Source organism: Phasianus colchicus, chromosome 24, assembly GCF_987193195.1.
Source record: "Phasianus colchicus chromosome 24, bPhaCol1.hap1.1, whole genome shotgun sequence".
Lineage (NCBI taxonomy): Eukaryota > Metazoa > Chordata > Aves > Galliformes > Phasianidae > Phasianus > Phasianus colchicus.
In genome coordinates this window covers 1,548,884-1,555,158 of record NC_143459.1, presented here as the reverse complement: position 1 = coordinate 1,555,158, position 6,275 = coordinate 1,548,884, and positions in this window count along the sequence as shown.

Below are 6,275 nucleotides of genomic sequence, written 5' to 3'. Positions count from 1 at the left end.
TACACAATGCTGCAATCACATGTGAGTAAAGCTCCACGTTCAGGGTGGTCATTCAAGCTTGGGATGCCAGGACCTCAATGCATTGCAGAAAATGGACCCAGCAGCCCACTGAGAAAAGATGCATGAAGTTTTCCAGCTGGGGAGATGGTGCAATGGAAATTCTTAAGGATACAATGCAAAAGATCCTTCAGGCACCTGATGTGGTGCCCAGGGTTGTGTTGTGTTTATAGGGAACTCTGTGCCACACCAGGTGTCTGCAGATGCTCAGAGAAGAGATGAGACCGCTCCCAGGAGTCCTTATATCTTAGTAGAGTAAAAAGATTTTGGGGTCCCTGTGACCCCAAATCCATGCTCTATGGATGGTCAGGTGTCCTTGTCCCCTCCCTGTCCTCACAGCATTGCAGGGACACATCACCTGCAGCACTCTGTCCTTCTGTGTGACCTCTGGGCTGGCCAAAGGGTGACTGAAGCAGGGAAGAAGAAATGTTTTCCCTCATCTGTGAGATGTACTTGTGACCCCACTCCTGCACTAAGGATCTCCCTTGCAAATTCATCTCTGGAACTCAGCTGCAGCTCTGCTCCTTCAAACACTGCCAGCAAATGCATCTCTCAAGCACATTGTAGCTGGTGTGCTGGGACAAGAAGGTTGCCTGGATGAATAGGAAGACAAGGAAGCATTTCTACAGCCTGGCTAACCACAGGCACTGGATTGGTGTGGATGGAGGCAGGGCTGGGGGCTCAGATTGCCTTCTGAGAACTTGCCATGGAGTTCAGGAACCCATGTGCTGTCCCTGGGGCTGGTGGCATCTCACAGTGTTTGTGCCAGGAAGATCTGGATCACAATGGGACAGACAGACAGAAACGATTGGGCAGAATGTGTTAGAGGTTGCCTGTCATCACAACCCAGCAGTGTGAACTTCCCAGATTCGTCCATGGAGAGCAGCAGGGCTGGTGTGGTGGGACCAGGGCCAGGTTTCACACTTCAGATGGCTGAGATGGCTCCATGGGCCCCACTGCCAGGGGATCCGTGGGAAACGACTCGTTGGGATGGGAGCAGCCTTCCTGGGAATCTTCCCATCCCTGTGACTGTGGGCAAAGCACTGAAGGAGCAGATATCCATCTAGAAGGGAAACCCCTCCAAAAGTTCCCAGACCTGTGGCAAGGGACTTAGCAGAGGGTAAAGCAGGGGATCGGATGTGAAGGGAGGGCTCTGGAGGTTCATCCCTTACACTGATAGCTGCCCTCAGCCCTGCCACGGGATGCCAACCCTCCTGGAGGGCCTGGAGGAGTGCCCTTAGCTGCCAGCTTAGTGCCCACAGGGGATCTGCTGAAAGCCCCCTGCATTCTGCCTGCTGGGATGAGCTCCTTCACCAGGGAAGAGGGATGAAACCTCACCGTCCTCTCCACCTCTGCACCACACCCCAGCACCGGAGGGGGAAGGGGTGAGGATGTCCACATGTTTGCTATTAAGCAGCAGCAGCATTTCCAAGGATGGCTCCACAAAGCCCAGGGAAGCAGAGCTGCCAGCAGCGCCGTCAGAAGCACGCTCAGCCCTCAGCCATCCCTGGCAGCCAAGTGTTGCTTGGCGGGGTCCAATGGGTTCCTTGGCATCCATCCTTTGTGTTGGTGGTTTGAAGAAGCTGAGTTGCTCTGCAGGAAGCTGATGTGCTGCTGGCACCCAGCCCTCGTCAGGGGGTTGGAAACTCAGGGATGGGCCCCTCAGGACAGATCATGGGGGTGCTTATTTGCAGAAAAGGCTTTTGATTAAAAATATTCACTGGTGCTCACCGAGCAGGGTAAAGTCCCTCTTGTTTTGGAAGCTGAGAGCTCAAGGCTGTATTTATATGCTTTTTATGTGTTTTCAACAGGAAAAAAAAAAAATAAAATTGTAGGTCAGAATGGTGTTTAGGTGGAAAATTCCTCATGGTCTGGAAAGGTTCCCCCAGTCCCATTGGAGGATGTGGGGAATGGGTAAAGGAAAAGGAACAGCAAAGGTTCTAACCCAGCCATAAATGAGGACCTCAGCACGTGCATAAACCAGAGCAACTCCCTCACCACCCCCCAGAGACTTCACAGAAAGGCAGAGAGCTTGCAGAGAGGCAGATTGCACGTGGGCAGAGCAGAATGGGGAGAAAAAGAGATCTATGGTGAAGGACAGTATGGAGACACATTTTTGGTTCCTTTTTTGGCAAAATAGCTGTGCACATTCTTCCTGTTCCCCTCCACAGGGTGATCTTGGACCAGTATACCAGAGAAAAGATATGGCCACAGGAGCCAAATAGTCCCCTCCAGCTCTAGCATCTCTTGGTCTGTGCTCTGCCACGAGGAAAGCTGCTGTTGTAACAGAGAAGGCGAAAGTTTAGAGTCACCCAAATGCACGTGCCTTCCCCAAATGCAGCCCTCTCCAAGCTGCAGTTGTCCTACAGCATGGCAGAATGGTCCCTTAAGGAGCAGAAAAAGCAGGAGGAATAATGTCATGGGTAAAAGCAACTGCTTTTCCAATAGCTTGTTAAAAGCAGTGGGTTCTGCTCTGTTTCCTCTCTGGTGATGGCGTGATGCTGGCACAGCCACCTCTGAGGTCTGGCTGCTCACTGGCAGCCCTGCTCCAAGAATAACCCCAAATGGGAGTCATTAGCATCTTGCAAACATGTCAGTGACAAAAAGCAGAGTAAACCGGAGGGAAATTAGGATTCTGTTTGGAAGGAGTAATGAGACATTGCGTGGGGCATCCCAAGGGATGCAGGGACACCTGCATCATGCAGGACCATGGCAGGGCCACATCCCCTTGCAGACAACTCAGGAAGGATGGTAGCAAAATGCTGAGTACCTGCAGAGCCTGGGGGCTGTGAGGAGTAGCTGGGTGGGTGAAAAGGAGATTTCTGTGTGCCGTTATGTGTGTTTTATGTGTTCTCGGACTAGATATTAGGAATTAATTCTTCACTATGAGGGTGGTGAGACACTGGAACACATTGTGTTTGCACCATCCCTGAGGTGTTCAAGGCCAGGCTGGATGGGGATGTGAACAACCAGTTCACAACCAGCAGTGGGAGGTGTCCCTGCAGACAGCAGGGGGTTGGAACCAAAGGATTTCACAGCTCTCTTCCAACCCAAACCGTTCCATGATTCTATGATTCTGTGATTCCTTCCATGTCCATCACCCCCCTGGAGAGGGAACACGGAGCACTGCTTGAGACACATGCCCACACTGGGCTGCAGTGCTGCTGGAGGAAAGCCAGAGCTTGCAGCCCCAGGTGGGAGCTGCTTTCTCTCCTCTCCTTCCCAGTCCTCCTTCCATGCTGGAAGGGGAAGCCCTTGCAAAGGCTCCATCTAGACAATTTCCTAATGAGAGTTCCCCAGAATGACTGAAATTAGATTAAAAGAAAAGCTGATGTATTTTTTTAAATGCAAAACGTTCTTTGGAATATGGAAAGCGCAGAGGTGCTTGCTTCTAGAGAGCAGAGAAATATTCACGCCCAGGGTGGTGTGTTTGTCACTCCAGCATTGCTGCTGAGTGAAGTTCAGGTCCTTGTGTCCTCCCACAGCCCCTTGGCTGAGGGGGATTAGGAGGCTTCCAGTCTTTTCTTTGCTGTGGAGCAGGACCATCACCTTCACCAGCACAGATTGCCCATGGCTTTGTCCAACCAAGCCTTGATAACGCCCTAGGATGGAGATGTTCCCATCAGTCCCCCAGTGAAGGACCTCCCAAACCTCCCAACGCTGTGCCTGCTGCTCTTTGTTTCACCTTCCACCAGCACCAGGAAGAATCTGGCTCCACCACTCATCATTTTACTCTGCCCTTCAATGAGCTGGAGGCTGCTGGAAAGTCCCATCTTGGCCTCCTCTTCACCAGACAAAACGAGCTCCAGAGGTTATCCCTGAGCAGTGGGGAGCTTCCAAGACCTCAGCAGGCCACAAGCATTTGCTGTCACTCTTTCCCCAGAGATGATCTCCATTCTCTCCAGAGGGTTCCCATGACTTCTCCTTCTGCAGCAGAACACGACATGGACTGGCACGGATCACTCTGCCCCCAGGGAGTGCAGGCATTGTTTGCTGCTCCAGATGTTCCCCATGCAAACACTGTGTTCCCTCCATTGGCAAACAGAGATATCTTTGGCTTTGTTTTCCACTTGTCCCATGGGACAGTCATGCAAATGGGGCCTGGACCATGTACAGCATCTTCTGTCTGTCTGTCTGCCCAAGATGTTGGGAGATCCCCACGCTGCTCCTTCCATCTCCCCAGCAGATGTCCATGGAAAATCTCCAAGGGCTGCTGACCAGCAGGATTACACCTCATATCCCAGTTCGTGTTCTCAAGGACACTTCAGTTCTGGTTTTTGCTGTGCTACATACTCAGGGCTGTGTGAGCTCCGTGCTTGAGCTTCAGCACAACAGGGGCAAATTATGCATGTATTCTGGGATGTGAGAGATGCTGGGTTGTGATTAAATTACTCCATGTCTGAGAGCCCTGTAGGCTGTGGAAAGCCACAATCTTTGCCCCATCAGACAGAGAGCTGATGCTAAGGTCTGCAGGTATCTTCCTTAATAAAGGACAACTTGGTGGAGTTTCAGGGTGATTATTGGCTTCTTCATTCCTTCTAACAATTGCTCAATCACACAAGTCACACAGTCAATGACAAACACATCCTGCAGTATGGAAGGAGTTTTATTTAAAGCAAAAATATGATTCACCCTCAAATTTTACATTCAAAGTGCTTTAGAACATGAAAATACGTGGTGAACAAAGGAGATCTTTTAGCCAAATTTCTTAGAAAGTAAAAAAAACGCGGTGACACTGATTACCTTCTCTTCTCTTCTCTTCTCTTCTCTTCTCTTCTCTTCTCTTCTCTTCTCTTCTCTTCTCTTCTCTTCTCTTCTCTTCTCTTCTCTTCTCTTCTCTTCTCTTCTCTTCTCTTCTCTTCTCTTCTCTTCTCTTCTCTCTTCTCTCTTCTCTCTTCTCTTCTCTTCTCTTCTCTTCTCTTCTCTTCTCTTCTCTTCTCTTCTCTTCTCTTCTCTTCTCTTCTCTTCTCTTCTCTTCTCTTCTCTTCTCTTCTCTTCTCTTCTCTTCTCTTCTCTTCTCTTCTTTCCCCTTTCCTTTCCTTTCCTTTCCTTTCCTTTCCTTTCCTTTCCTTTCCTTTCCTTTCCTTTCCTTTCCTTTCCTTTCCTTTCCTTTCCTTTCCTTTCCTTTCCTTTCCTTTCCTTTCCTTTCCTTTCCTTTCCTTTCCTTTCCTTTCCTTTCCTTTCCTTTCCTTTCCTTTCCTTTCCTTTCCTTTCCTTTCGTTCCCTTCCCTTTCCCTCACCTCCCCTCACCTCCCCTCCCCTTCTCTTCCCTTTCATTTCCTTTCTTTCCTCTTTCCTTCTCCTTTCATCATTTCTTTTCATTGTTTCTTCTCCTTTTTCTTTTCTTTTTTGTTTAAAGTTGAGACAGACCTCTCAATATCCCATAGGAAGGCCTGGTGCATTCTGTTGTACCAGAATTGAAAATCCCTTTATTATTCTAAGGAGGGATGATTTCTACATTGCCTCAGCTCAATTAGCAGCACTTGGCCTTTATAGAGGATCCTTATTGTCTTTTCTCTGAACCTGAGAGTTAAGCCCTTTCCTCCAAGAGCCCAACCATCACCTATTTGCTCAGGCCCTGCAGGGACAGGGACAGCAGAGATTTGGGGGCTTTTGTGGGCTCCAGCACACAAATGTGTGTTCAGTGGTTCTTAGGCAATTTGACTAAATGTCTCACCCCAAAAAATAAATAGAGAAGGCAAAGCTCTCAGACACAGCTGAGATTTTGGGTAGTCCTGTGTGGAACCAAGTGTTGGACATAATGGTCTCTGTGGGGTCCCATCCAACTGGGGATATTCTATTCCATTCTATCCTACCCTACTTAACCCTACTCTACTCTACCTGCTCTACTCCATTCTATCTGCTCTACTCCATTCCATTCCATTCCATTCCATTCCATTCCATTCCATTCCATTCCATTCCATTCCATTCCATTCCATTCCATTCCATTCTTCAAGTTGCCACCATGCAGATCTGACAGGGGAAAGCACTTCTGTCCTCAGGTCCCAGCTGTTTCCATTGCAAGCAACAAAATGAGATTGCCAAGTTGCACATCAGTCCTCCTGCCCAAGCCCTCAAAGGCACTTAGGTGCCTGAGCAGCAGGAAATAAGCCCTTAAATCCTTTTGTAAATCCAGGCTGTAGTCTTGTAGCAGTGGGCACTGCCACGCACCAGGCTTTACCCCATATGCACACCACAGAACACAACCTGCAGCTTCT